This window comes from Rhinoderma darwinii, chromosome 7, assembly GCF_050947455.1.
Source record: "Rhinoderma darwinii isolate aRhiDar2 chromosome 7, aRhiDar2.hap1, whole genome shotgun sequence".
Classification (NCBI taxonomy): Eukaryota; Metazoa; Chordata; class Amphibia; order Anura; family Rhinodermatidae; genus Rhinoderma; species Rhinoderma darwinii.
The window spans coordinates 60,197,181-60,211,517 of NC_134693.1; positions in this window are offsets into that span (position 1 = coordinate 60,197,181).

Genomic DNA, 14,337 nt, shown 5'->3' on the forward strand with positions numbered 1-14,337 from the left:
GGGGGACTGTATGGCGTTACCTACAGGGAGTCTGTATGGCGTTCCCTACAAGGGGGGTCTGTAGGGAATGCCATACAGCCCCCCCTATAGGGAACACCATACAGCCCCCCTGTAGGGAACGCCATACAGCCCCCCCTGTAGGGAACGCCATACAGGGTTCCCCCCTGTAGGGAACACCATACAGCGTCTCCCCCTGTAGGGAACGCCATACAGCATCGTCCCTCCTGTAGGGAACGCCATACAGCCCCACCCTGTAGGGAACGCCATACAGCCCCCCCTGTAGGGAACGCCATACAGCCCCCCCCTGTAGGGAACGCCATACAGCGTCCCCCCCTGTAGGGAACGCCATACAGCGTCCCCCCTCCCAAAAAAATGCAACCTACAGTGTGTCCTAATAAAAGACATATCCCCTATCCACAGGATAGGGGATACATGTGTGATCGCTGGCATTGATATGGAGAACGGGGGACTGAAAGTCCCCTGAAGTTCTCCATCACAAACCTCTGACTTCCGGGGTCTGTGTCGGCAGCCCAATAAAAATGAAAGGAGCGCTGGTCACGCATGCGCACAAGCGGGACCGGCGCTTCATTCATTTCTCCGGAGCTGCCGACACAGACCCCGGAAGTCCGAGGTTTGTGATGGAGAACTTCAGGGGACTTTCAGTCCCCCGTTCTCCTTATCGTTGCCAGTGATCACACATGTATCCCCTGTCCTGTGGATAGGGAATACATGTCTTTTGTTTAATGGCAGAGCGGGGAGATACCTCCCTGCTCTGCCGTACTGTTCAGTGGCGTCGCGCTGTAGCAGCCATAGCGGCTGCTAGCGGAGCCTCCGGCCATGGTGGGGGCCCGTGTCGGCGGGCGACATGAGCCCCCTCATGCCGCGGGCCCCGTAGCAGCCGCTACTGCTGCTACGGCGGTAGGTACGCCACTGCACTCGGTGTTGCAAAGTGAAAATGGGACTTTTTCCATAGATATGTGGTGCCCAGCTCATGCCACCATAACAAGACAGCTCTCTAATTATTATGCTGTGTTTCCCGGTTTTAGAATCACCCTACATGGGGCACTAAGCTTTTGCCTGGACTTGCGACAGAGCTCAGGAGTGATAGAGTACCATGCGAAATTGAGACCTAATTGGCGACTTACAAAGTATGGGTTCACAATTGCAGGGCTCTGATGTGAAGTACTAAAATAAACCCCTAAGAAGTGACCCCATTTTGGAAACTACACCCCTCAAGGAATTTATTAAGGGGTTTAGTGAGCATTTTCACCCACAGGTCTTTTCCATAAATGAATGCGCTCTGGATGGTTAAAAGTAAAAATTTCAATTTTTCCCCAGATATGCCAATTCAGTGGCAAATATGTCGTTCCCAGCTTATGCCACTGGAGAGACACTCCCCAAAAATTGTTAAAACGGTTCTCCCGGGTTTGGCGGTACCATATATGTGGAAATAAACTGCTGTTTGGGCATGCTGTAAGATGCTCAAATGGGTGGGAGCGCCATTTGGCTTTTGAAGCATAGATTTTGCTTGGAGTAGTTTTGTTTAGAGTTTTACTGGTATATCAGTTTATAATATGGGGGCATATGTAAACTGGGCAGATTACATCAGGGGCAAAGTCAGGTGGTATAATAATGGGCTAAACAATAAAATAATCCGTAGATGTGTGTTACGCTGTGAAACAATCCTTTCTGCACAGGCCAGTGTCGCATTGATAAATGTCCTTCCTTATCTGCCTTGTGGTCTACACTCCGAACCTTTGCAGTTTGGGGAATTTTGCTGGGAAGCGTTGTCCTGGTATAATAATAATGGCACCCTCACTTCCAGCAGATACAGTGAAGGAAATAAGTATTTGATCCCTTGTAGAAAAAAGAGGAGGGGAACCTCCAGCTCACCTTGTGTGTACAGGTAAATGTACTATGGTCTCCGCACGGATCCTCGCGTCGGCACGCGTTGTGTGAGATACAGGAAAAACAGGTGGGTTGGATCCAGCGTAGCTGCAGATAAAAAGGAACTTGTTCCAAGTTTAATGAGGATGTTTAACCCCTTAAGGACGCAGCCTAGTTTGGGCCTTAAGGCTCAGAGCCCATTTTTCAAATCTGACATATTTCACTTTATGTGGTAATAACGTCGGAATGCTTAAACCTATCCAAGCGATTCTGAGATTGTTTTCTCGTGACACTTTGGGCTTCATGTTCGTGGTAAAATTTGGTCGATATATTCAGTCTTTATTTGTGAAAAATTGCAAAATTTAGAGAAAATTTACAAAAAATCGCATTTTTCAGAATTTAAATGCATCTGCTTGAAAAACAGACGGTTATACCACCCAAAATAGTTACTAGTTCACATTTCCCATATGTCTACTTTAGATTGGCATCGTTTTTTGAACATTATTTTATTTTTCTTGGACGTTACAAGGCTTAGAACATAAACAGCAATTTCGCATATTCTTTAGAAAATTTCAAAAGCCTTTTTTTGAAGGTGCCAGTTCAGTTCTGAAGTGGATTTGAGGGGCCTATGTATTAGAAACCCCCATAAAACACCCCATTTTAAAAACTAGACCCCTCAAAGTATTCAAAACAGCATATAGAAAGTTTTTTAACCCTTCAGGCATTTCACAGGAATTAAAGCAAAGTGGAAATGAAATTTGCAAATTTCATTTTTTTCTGCTGAATTTCAATTTTATTCAATTTTTTTTTAGTAACAGAGAAGGTTTTACCAGAGAAATACTACAAAATATGTATTGTCCAGATTCTGCAGTTTTTAGAAATGTCCCACATGTGTGTCTACTGCGCTCGTGGACTAAAACACAAGCCCTAGAAGCAAAGAAGCACCTAGTGCATTTTGAGGCCTCTTTTTTATTAGAATATATTTTAGGCAGCATGCCAGGTTTGAAGAGGTGTTGAGGTATCAAAACAATGGAAACCCACCAGAAGTGACCCCATTTTGGAAATTACACCCCTCAAGGAATTCATTTATGTTTTTTGTTATCATTTTGACCGCACAGTTTTTTCACAGCACCTATTTGAATTGGGCTGTGAAATGAAAAAAATGATATTTTTTCCAATAAGATGTCATTTTTGATCAAAATTTCTTATTTTCACAGGGAACAACATACCCCATTTTGTTGCCCAATTTGTCCTTAGTGCGGCAATACCCCATTTGTGGTGATAAACTGCCGTTTGGGCCCATGGGAGGGCTCAGAAGGAAAGGAGCGCTATGTGTTTGTTGGAGTCCAGATTTTGCTGGATTGGTTTTCGGGTGCCATGTCGCATTTGCAGAGGCCCAGAGGTATCAAAACAATGGAAACCCACCAGAAGTGACCCCATTTTGGAAACTACACCCCTCAAGGAATTCATTTATGGTTTTTGTTATCATTTTGACCGCACAGTTTTTTCACAGCACCTATTTGAATTGGGCTGTGAAATGAAAAAAATGATATTTTTTCCAATAAGATGTCATTTTTGATCAAAATTTCTTATTTTCACAAGGAACAACATACCCCATTTTGTTGCCCAATTTGTCCTTAGTGCGGCAATACCCCATTTGTGGTGATAAACTGCTGTTTGGGCCCATGGGAGGGCTCAGAAGAAAAGGACCACCATTTGGCCTACTGGAGCTTTTCTGGTGCTAAGTCATGTATGCAGAAGCCCCTGAGGTACCAGTACAGTTGAAACCCCCGAGAAGTGACCCCATTTTAAAAACTACACCCCTTAAGACATTCATCTAGAGGTGTAGTGAGCATTTTGACCCCACGGGTACTGTGTAAAAGATAATGCGCAGCAGATGGTGCAGAGTGAGATTTGCAATTTAATATATATATATATGCCATTTCAGTGTCCAATATATTGTGCCCAGCATGCGCCACCGGAGATATACACCCCTTAAATTGTAATGTGGGTTCTCCTGGGTACGGCAATACCCTACATGTGGCTGTTATCAGCTGCCTGGGCATACGGCAGGGCTCAGAAGGGAAAGATGAGGGGGGTAAGCTGTGCGGAGTGCATCAGGGTAAATTAAAAATCAAGGGATGTATGATACATTTTAAAACAATCTTTTATACAGAGCCCTGGTTTTTCGGGACACGTGTCACATTGGTATATTGTGTTCTTCCTTATCCCCCTCTTATAGCAGACTCTGCACCTCTTTTGACTCTTTCCCTTTCCACCGGTTTGGGGAACTTCTCCTGGAAAGTGTTGCCCTGGTACGATGCTGCGTGTGGCCCCGCTTCCAGAAGTACTGGGTGCCACCCCTTCCTGGTCCCTAAAGATTAGATCTTGAAATTCCAGGAAAGTTCCCCTCTGGCCTGCACATCGACGTAGCACGTACGCATTGTACAAAGCCATCTGTATGATGTGCCCGGCCAGCTTCTTATACCACACCGCATGGCGCTGTAGGGCTTCAGGACTTGATTTGACAAGTCCATCCCTCCCATGTACCTATTGTAGTCCAGGATGCAGTCTGGTTTGGGGGTGGCCTTTCCTTCATATATCCTAAATTTATAGGTATACCCTGATGCACTCTCGCACAGCTTATACATCTTCACGCCATACCTTGCCCTCTTACTTGGCAGGTACTGGCGGAATTGAACCCTCCTTTTAAAATGTACCAGGGACTCATCAATAGAAAAACAATTCTCGGGGGTGTATGCTTGGGAAAACCGGGCACTGAAACGGTCTAATAGGGGTCTCCGTTTATACAAACGGTCAAAACTGGGGTAATCTCGGGGTGGGCACGGCTCATTATCAGTATAATGTAAGAAGCGAAGTATTGCCTCATTTATTTATTTTTTTAGGTTCCAGTTCATTTCTGAAGTTGCTTTGAGGGGCCCATATATTAGAAACCCCTATCAAACACCCCATTTTAGAAACTAGACCCCTCAAAGTATTCACAACAGCATTTAGAAAGTTTATGAACCCTTTAGGTGTTTCACAGAAATTTAGAGCAAAGTAGAGGTGAAATTTACTCTTTTTATACCATTTTTTTTATAACACAAAAGGATTTATCAGAGAAACGCAACTTAATACGTATTGCCCAGATTCTGCAGTTTAGAGAAATATCCCACATGTGGCCCTCGGGCGGTAATGGACTGAAGCACCGGCCTCCGAAGCAAAGGAGCACCTAGCGGATTTTGAGCCCTCTTTTTTATTAGGCACCATGTCCGGTTTGAAGAGGTCTTGTGGTGCCAAAACATTGGAAACCCCCCAAAAGTGACCCCAATTTGGAAACTAGACCCCTTGAGGAATCCATTGTAGTTTTCTTGGGGTGCATGCGGCTTTTTGATCAGTTTTTATTCCATTTTTAGGTGGCGTGGTGACTAATAAACAGCAATTCTACTATTGTTTTTGTATACTTTTTTTTTTACAGCGTGCACCATGCGCTATAAATGACATATTCACTTTATTCTGCGGGGCGATACGATCACGTCGATACCAGATGTTTATAGTTTTTTTTTATGTCTTATGGCGTTTGCACAATAAAATACGTTTTGTAAACAATCATTCACTTTTTGTGTTACCTTATTCTAAGAGCCATAACGTTTTTATTTTTCAATCAATAAAGCCGTGCGAGGACTTATTTTTTGCGTAACGAACTGTAGTTTCAATCAATACCATTTTTCGGTACATGCGACTTTTTGATCTCTTTTTATTCCATTTTTTGGGAGGTGAAGTGACCAAACAATTGTGATTGTGGTACGGTTTATTAATATTTTTTTTTACGGCATTCACCGTGCGGGATAAATAACAAAATAATTTTGTAGTTCAGGCCGTTACGGACGCGGCGATACCAATTATGTATAGTTTATTTGTTTGTTTATATATTTTTATTAATAATAAAGGAGTGATAAGGGAAAAAGTGGGACTTTTACTTTTATTACTTTTAAAACTTTTATTTTCTTATTTTTACACATCTTTTTTTAACTTTTTTTTTACTTTATTACTTTGTCCCACTAGGGGACTTGAGGGCAGGAGGCCCTGATCGCTATTCTAATACACTGCACTACATGCGTAGTGCAGTGTATTAGAACTGTCAGCTACTCACTGACAGCAAGCATAGTGGGTCCTGACGTTGTCAGGACCCACTAGGCTTCCGTCTATGGCATAGCCGGACGCCATTGTTTGGTGTCCGGTTGCCATAGTCACCATCGCCGGCCGCTATCGTGTAGCAGGCCGGCGATGGCGGATTAACCCCTAAGAAGCCGCGATCGCTATTGAACGCGGCTTCTGAGGGGTTAATCGGCGGGGGAGCTCCGCGATCGGTCCCGGCACATTGAGCAGTGATAGTCTGCTGTCGGAAACAGCAGCTATCACAGCTCATGAACGCGCCCCGCGCGAACGGCGCCGTGTTTACTCCATGACCTACTATTAGGTCACTGAGCGCGAACGCTACAGTTAGCATGACCTAATAGTAGGTCATGGAGCGTTAAGGGGTTAAAAGAGGTCAATCAGGGTGATGTCCTCGAGTGCTGGGAGAGAGATGAAAGGATTGAGGAAGCCTACGCGTTTCAAACGCTAGCTGCGTTCTTAGTCATGGCTGGGATAAACTGACTGACTCGTCTGGTGTGTTTATGTGTAAAGTGTCTTAATTGCATTCCAGGTGTTGGCACTTTCCCTGGACGTGAACCGGAAGTATGGAGACTCTGCATTCCTAAAACTCCAGCATACGGTAAGTGTAATTATTTTGACAGATTATCTGGGTGCACCTTTATTGAGGGATCAAAGGCATAGAATGGTTTGAACGTGAGAGTTCCCTGTCACTTTTGAGTTTGTATGTAGGACGGGAGGAACTACGTAACGATGTATCAGTTTGTGATTTTGATCTCCTTGTCTGTTTCAAGAGGCAATTTATCGGGGCCCTAAAATTAGGGAACCAGGAAGGGGGAGGACCCAAACATACAGTGAAGGAAATAAGTATTTGATCCCTTGCTGATTTTGTAAGTTTGCCCTCTGTCAAAGACATGAACAGTCTAGAATTTTTAGGCTAGGTTAATTTTACCAGTGAGAGATAGATTATATAAAAAAAAAACAGAAAATCACATTGTCAAAATTATATATATTTATTTTCATTGTGCACAGAGAAATAAGTATTTGATCCCTTTGGCAAACAAGACTTAATACTTGGTGGCAAAACCCTTGTTGGCAAGCACAACAGTCAGACGTTTTTTGTAGTTGATGATGAGGAATGCACACATGTTAGATGGCATTTTGGCCCACTCCTCTTTGCAGATCATCTGTAAATCATTAAGATTTCGAGGCTGTCGCTTGGCAACTCGGATCTTCAGCTCCCTCCATAAGTTTTCGATGGGATTAAGGTCTGGAGACTGGCTAGGCCACTCCATGACCTTAATATGCTTCTTTTTGAGCCACTCCTTTGTTGCCTTGGCTGTATGCTTCGGGTCATTGTCGTGCTGGAAGACCCAGCCACGAGCCATTTTTAATGTCCTGGTGGAGGGAAGGAGGTTGTCATTCAGGATTTGACGGTACATGGCTCCATCCATTCTCCCATTGATGCGGTGAAGTAGTCCGGTGCCCTTAGCAGAGAAACACCCCCAAAACATAATGTTTCCACCTCCATGCTTGACAGTGGGGACAGTGTTCTTTGGGTTATAGGCAGCATTTCTCTTCCTCCAAACACGGCGAGTTGAGTTAATGCCAAAGAGCTCAATTTTAGTCTCATCTGACCACAGCACCTTCTCCCAATCACTCTCAGAATCATCCAGATGTTCATTTGCAAACTTCAGACCGGCCTGTACATGTGCCTTCTTGAGCAGGGGGACCTTGCGGGCACTGCAGGATTTGAATCCATTACGGCGTAATGTGTTACCAATGGTTTTCTTGGTGACTGTGGTCCCAGCTGCCTTGAGATCATTAACAAGTTCCCCCGTGTAATTTTCGGCTGAGCTCTCACCTTCCTCAGGATCAAGGATACCCCACGAGGTGAGATTTTGCATGGAGCCCCAGATCGATGTCGATTGACAGTCATTTTGTATGTCTTCCATTTTCTTACTATTGCACCAACAGTTGTCTCCTTCTCACCCAGCGTCTTACTTATGGTTTTGTAGCCCATTTCAGCCTTGTGCAGGTCTATGATCTTGTCCCTGACATCCTTAGAAAGCTCTTTGGTCTTGCCCATGTTGTAGAGGTTAGAGTCAGACTGATTAATTGAGTCTGTGGACAGGAGTCTTTTATACAGGTGACCATTTAAGACAGCTGTCTTTAATGCAGGCACCAAGTTGATTTGGAGCGTGTAACTGGTCTGGAGGAGGCTGAACTCTTAATGGTTGGTAGGGGATCAAATACTTATTTCTCTGTGCACAATGCAAATAAATATATATAATTTTGACTATGTGATTTTTTTTATTTTTTTTAATATAATCTATCTCTCACTGGTAAAATTAACCTAGCCTAAAAATTCTAGACTGTTCATGACTTTGACAGTGGGCAAACTTAAAAAATCAGCAAGGGATCAAATACTTATTTCCTTCACTGTATGTTTGGGTCCTCCCCCTTCCTGGTTCCCTAATTTTAGGGCCCCGATAAATTGCCTCTTGAAACAGACAAAATGTTTCCCTCTGATCTTCACAACCGCATATTTTTATTGCCTGACTTCTTGGAGCCTTAACTAATTTTATTTTTTCATAGACATAGTGGTATGAGGGCTGTTTTTTTGTGGGACGAGCTGTAGTTTTTATTTGTACCATTTTGAGGTACATGCGACTTTTTGATCACTTTTTATCCTATTTTTTGAGAGGCAAGGTGACCAAAAAACAGTAATTCTGGCATAGTTTTTTTAGGTTTTTTCACCATGCATTATAAATTACATGTTAACTTTATTCTGTGGGCCAGTATGATTCCAGCGATACCTAATTTATAGCACTTTTTTTATGTTTTACAACTTTTTGCACAATAAAATTACTTTTGTAAAAAGAATGTAAATACAGCGATCACTTTTGACCACTGCTTTTAAGGGGTTAATGGTGGGGATCGAAGCTAACTTCAGTCCCCGCCATTACAGCAGGATGTCAGCTTTAAGATACAGCTGACATCCGGGGATGATGGCACCGACTCAGCTTCTGAGCCGGTGCCATGCATTTGTCATAAGTATACGACATTTTGCGGGAAGCACTGGCTTTCCATGACGTATACTTACGACAATTTTCGGGAAGTGGTTAAAGGAGTTTTTTCCATCTTGGACATTTGTGGCATATCCAACTCTGGGACCCACACATATCTCTAGAACAGGGCCCCCTGACCCCTGTCCTACCTTGTCCATCTCCCGCTGCTCCCCGGCCACTGTCTTGTGAGGTGGCCAGGAATACAGAAACAGCCAAACTCGCTAAGCTACGCTGTTTCTGTATAGAAGTGAATAAGCGTTACAGAAACAGCATAGCAGGTCGAGCGTCCAGATCTCTGCAGCAGGGGGCACCATTCTAGAGATAATTGTGGGTCTTCTGAGAAGGGACATGCATCTATTGGACATTTATGGCATATAGGGAAACCAGGGGTGTCTAGTCATATATTATATGTTGGGGAACTTATTTCCATGTTTTTCTGGAATTAGGTTAGCCACTTTGTAAAAATACAGATGAAAAGAGAACAGATTTTCTAGTCATTTGCATTTGGTATTAAAGATTAAATATTACAGCTCATGGGATTTTTTGTTTATGCACTATTTATGCTATATTCAGCTGCTATGGGGCCCAGAAGCTAAGTGGCTATTCTACTATACTAGAGATGAGGTGCATAGAAGAGAGAGTGGAACTTTAGTGGGCTGTTAGTGGCAAGCTAATATAAATTTGCATGAATTGGGAATACATGTTAAAATGAGGCAAAATCGTATGTAAGGTGTGCCCAGGGTACCAAAAATGAATGTTACTGTACTTTTATTTATGAAAAAAGCAAGGGGTGGTTGCAGCACAAAGGTTCCACACAAGATATTAGTAATGGAAAACAAAAGTCCATTAAGATTCATTAGTCCGCATTCATCATTTAATAGCAGTAGAAGAAAATCAATGGATGTCAGCATACCATTACTCCATTTATTCAGCCAGGGAAAACAAAAGAATTAACATTTTGGGGTTACGCATAAAGACTCTGCGTAAGCCGACACAAAATTTATTTCGTATTTCCTGCCTGAATAAATGGAGAACTGGTATTCTAATGTAAATTAATTTCCTTCTGTAATTTTAATTATGTAATTTCTTAGCAGAGTTAAGACCAAGCATGTGTCGTTTAATGCTGGTCTTTGAAGTTCTTTGTAATTACTGCCATCTAGTGGCCAAACTGCATTAGCATTTGACATTGTGCTGTTGTATGTTATGTAGATAGGACCTGTGATCACATGAACAGGATGTGCAGGTCCTCAGGTTAGTGTAATTCTGAAGATGGTGTTGTTGGCAGCCTGTCGTGGTGTTTCCTTGGTGGCATGAAAGTGAAGCCCCACATGCTACCAGTAAGGTGGCGGATGCTTTGGAGTTAATCTCTGCAGTTGGTGAAGTGCTGAAGTGTGAGGACACTTGCATGTTCAGGTGGCGGGGACAGACGGAATTTGCAAAAGTAAGTGACCTTAGCGCCAAACACTGTTGGGCATATGACTGTGGCAAAGGAAAGAGGTATCTGTCAATGACCAAGTAGCAGGTGGTGATGCAGCGGGGCAGGCCATGAGTAGGGTCATAGACATTGTAGTGTGATCGGAGTCTGAGCATCTGGGGCTGCAGTACTGTATCGGAGCGCCGCGTGAACTGAGAGACAGCTTGATGGAGGCTGAATGATGCAACGCTGAGCAAAAGTTGTGAGGAGTAAGCGATGGCTAATTGGCTGTAGAGGGCCTCTGCAAGAAAGAATGTGTCAGAGACCCAAGGAGGTACTGTGCAGTGTGAGAGATCCATCCTACCCTTACTTAGGCTGTCTGTGTGCATCCCTTGGATGAACTACTGCCAGAGGCTAAGAGAGAGCACTTAAAGGGGAAGCCACCACATCCAATCATTGTAAATAGTTATTTGCAGGAGACTGTAACTAAGAATTGTGCCGATTGTGGAACAAACAAGCGTATTGTGCCTAAGTGAACAACTGCCACCAATCTGCAAAACACCACATTCATTTTATATATATATATATATATATATATATTTTTTTTTATTTTTTTTATTTTTTTTTAAGTCTGCAACTTTCAAGTTTGTGCCTTCTGTGTGAGAGACTGTAACCATAAATTTGATGAGCTCTGCATATATTTAAAAACCATCAAGGCTATATTCCTGGGCAATGAGTAAAAGATTAAGTTGCTGTATTGAACTGTGTGTCCCCCTGCCATTCTTCTGTGCCATCAAAGTTCCTGCGGATGTGGCATCATCTTCCCCACCTCAATGTTACATGTTTACAGCTCCACACCATGATAATGTCATCTATGTAGCATCACCATAGCACCAAACTGGCATTCAGGTATTTTGGGGAGAAGATGCTACAAAGCTCCCAAAATGCCCTTAAAAGATTGGCATAATTGGACAGAAACTTGGTGCCCATGGTGTGGCCATGCAAACAATTGTGTGTCACTATGGACTTTATACATTGTCGCTGTGTAATAGGAAAATATTCTGATAATTAAAAAATTATATTATAAAGGGTCCAATCCTCCTGCCACTCCAATGTCTCCAAGATATGTATAACTGATAATAAAAATAGGATAAAAAATAATATTTCATTATCCATCCATTTTACTTATTGGTATTGAAAAACTATAAAGCCATTTTCTGTATCCTATTGCATCTTGTCTACAAATTATTTATATTGTTCTGCTATAGTTTTATTTTTAAGCTACAACATATTTATGAGCAATTACTTTATAAACAGTATACAACATACTGGAATATTACAATGTCCTAGAAATAGATACAAATAATTATTTACTTTGAGTATAAAGACAATTTACTTAATAAAAATGTAAAGCATACAAATGTGACATCTAATGTTTATAAAATAAAACTTATAAAAGGTAATTTTTTTTTCTGTGTTGGGCTTAGAGAATAATAGCTATAAAATGTCACTTTAACTTTTTATACCTTCTTATTCCTGTACAAATAAGGGGCTGAAATTCATACCTAGAAGAATAAAAACGAGCTTGTAGTGCTTGCCTGCATCTTCAGTACTATGGCATTATATTGTATCCTGGAAGGGATTACTGAAGAAGATATACGCTCTCCTTATGACCTGGTCACAGAACTTGGTCAAAATAATTCAACTCCATCTATGCTAAGACATGCTAACATTTTTGTATAAAGTAAAAACCAGTTAAATGGATTTCACCCACAAAAAAACAAACACATTTATCACTTATTTACAGGAAAGATGATAAATGTATGATCGCTGGAAATCTTACTGCTGGAACTCCCACCGTTCACTAGAATGGAGGTTGTTTTCATCAGCTCCATAGACATTGAGTGGATCAGTAGGGCGCATGCGTGACCGTTTTGTACCAAAATCCTCCCCAGTGTGAACGTGCACTGATGAGAATGGAGGGCCTGGGACCCTCATTCTAGTGATCGTGTGGGTCCCTGCGGAGGGGCCCCACTGATCATACATTTACTATCTATCCTGTGGATAGGTGATAAATCGTAGTTTGAAAAAAAATATTTTATGCATTCCATTCTGTGAATATACTTTTACTTTACATATCTTTGCAACTGCTAACGTGAAACTTCAATAGTAGCAGAGCAGTGAATTCTTAATGAATTTAAACTATGAACTACATTGTAATTTCCTCTGGCTGCCCTCCTGACACTATCAGCAACATACCAGTGCCGGCTATTTCTCAGTTTGATTTTCTGCAAAATGTATTGTGAATATACTGCACATACACTACCGTTCAAAAGTTTGGGGTCACCCAGACAATTTTGTGTTTTCCATGAAAACTCACACTTATATTTATCAAATGAGTTGCAAAATGACTAGAAAATATAGTCAAGACATTGACAAGGTTAGAAATAATGATTTTGTATTTGAAATAATAATTTTCTCCTTCAAACTTTGCTTTCGTCAAAGAATGCTCCATTTGCAGCAATTACGGCATTGCAGACCTTTGACATTCTAACTGTTAATTTGCTGAGGTAAACGAGAGAAATTTCACCCAATGCTTCCAGAAGCCCCTCCAACAAGTTGTATTGGCTTGATGGGCACTTCCTGCGTACCATACGGTCAAGCTGCTCCCACAACAGCTCTATGGGGTTGAGATCTGGTGACTGCGCTGGCCACTCCATTACAGATAGAATACCAGTTACCTGCTTCTTCCCTAAATAGTTGTTGCATAACTTGGAGGTGTGCTTTGGGTCATTGTCCTGTTGTAGGATGAAATTGGCTCCAATCAAGCGCTGTCCACAGGGTATGGCATGGCGTTGCAAAATGGAGTTATAGCCTTCCTTATTCAAAATCCCTTTTACCTTGTACAAATCTCCCACTTTACCAGCACCAAAGCAACCCCAGACCATCACATTACCTCCACCATGCTTGACAGATGGCGCCAGGCACTCTTCCAGCATCCTTTCAGTTGTTCTGCGTCTCACAAATGTTCTTCTATGTGATCCAAACACCTCAAACTTCGATTCGTCTGTCCATAACACTTTTTTTCAATCTTCCTCTGTTCAATGTCTGTGTGCTTTTGCCCATATTAATCTTTTCCTTTTATTAGCCAGTTTTAGATATGGCTTTTTCTTTGCAACTCTGCCCTGAAGGCCAGCATCCCGGAGTCGCCTCTTCACTGAATAGACTGTCGAGTTTCACATGAAAGCTCTCTTTTTCTAGCCATTTTGAGAGTTTAATCGAACCCACAAATGTAATGCTCCAGATTCTCAACTAGCTCAAAGGAAGGTCACTTTTATAGCTCCTCTAAACAGCAAAACTGTTTACAGCGGTGCTAACATAATTGCACAAGGGTTTTCAAGTGTTTTCTAATCATCCATTAGCCTTCTAACACAGTTAGCAAACACAATGTACCATTAGAACACTGGAGTGATGGTTGCTAGAAATGGGCCTTTATACACCTATGTAGATATTGCATTAAAAACCAGACGTTTGCAGCTAAAATAGTCATTTAGCAAATTAACAATGTATAGAGTGTATTTCTGATTAATTTAATGTTATCTTCATTGAAAAAAACTGTGCTTTTCTTGCAAAAATTAGGAAATTTCTAAGTGACCCTAAACTTTTGAACGGTAGTGTATGTACTTATTTTTCTTTTGATTGTTAAAATTGTATCTATCCTAAGAACTACCCAGTGTACAAAAGTGATATTTTCACATATTAAGGCCTTATGCACACGACTGTAAGGATTTTTACTGTCCGCCAATACGG